A 914-nucleotide genomic window follows, 5' to 3' on the forward strand; every position below is an offset into this window, starting at 1 on the left:
CACAAACTCCCCCAAAAGGTGCTCCTGGTCTTCCTAACTCCCTCCAGACTCGGATCCCAGCCCCAATTCCCCCCCCGTCAGCCCCAAGCACTTTGCCAAGAGCCAGGAACTCTGTGTCTCCATGCCAGGACTGAGGGCCAGAAACACCCCCAAAGGCTGCTCCTGATCTTTGGAACTCCCTCCTGAACACCACAAACACCCCAAAAGGTGCTCCTGGTCTTCGTAACTCCCTCCTGAACACCACAAACAACCCCAAAAGGTGCTCCTGGTCTTGGTAACTCCCTCCTAAACACCACAAACACCCCCAAAAGCTACTCCTATCCTTGGAATTCACTCCTGAACATCACAACCTCCCCCAAAAGCTGCTCCTGGTCTCGGATTCCAGCCCCAATTCCCCCCCGTCAGCCCCAAGCACTTCGCCAGGAGCCGGGCACTCCGTGTCCCCATCCCCAGACCGATGATCCCTGGGACACCCTGTTCCTTTAAACATCACAAATTCCCCCAAAAGGTGCTCCTGGTCTTCCTAACTCCCTCCAGACTCGGATTCCAGCCCCAATTCCCCCCCTCAGGCCCAAGCACTTTGCCAAGAGCCGGGAACTCTGTGTCTCAACCCCTGGACTTGATGATCCCTGGGACACCCCGTTCCTTTAAACATCACAAACTCCCCCAAACCCACTCCTGGTCTTGGTAACTCCCTCCAGACTCGGATTCCAGCCCCAATTTACCCCCTCAGGCCCAACCACTTTGCCAAGAGCCGGGAACTCTGTGTCTCCATGCCAGGATTGAGGACCACAAACACCCCCAAAGGCTGATCCTGATCTTCGTAACTCCCTCCTGAACACCACAAACAACCCCAAAAGCTGCTTCTGGTCTTCGTAACTCCCTCCTGAACACCACAAACACCCCCAAAAGCT

The sequence above is a fragment of the Lepidothrix coronata genome, unplaced genomic scaffold (assembly GCF_001604755.1).
Source record: "Lepidothrix coronata isolate B3197 unplaced genomic scaffold, Lepidothrix_coronata-1.0 Scaffold1254, whole genome shotgun sequence".
NCBI lineage: Eukaryota > Metazoa > Chordata > Aves > Passeriformes > Pipridae > Lepidothrix > Lepidothrix coronata.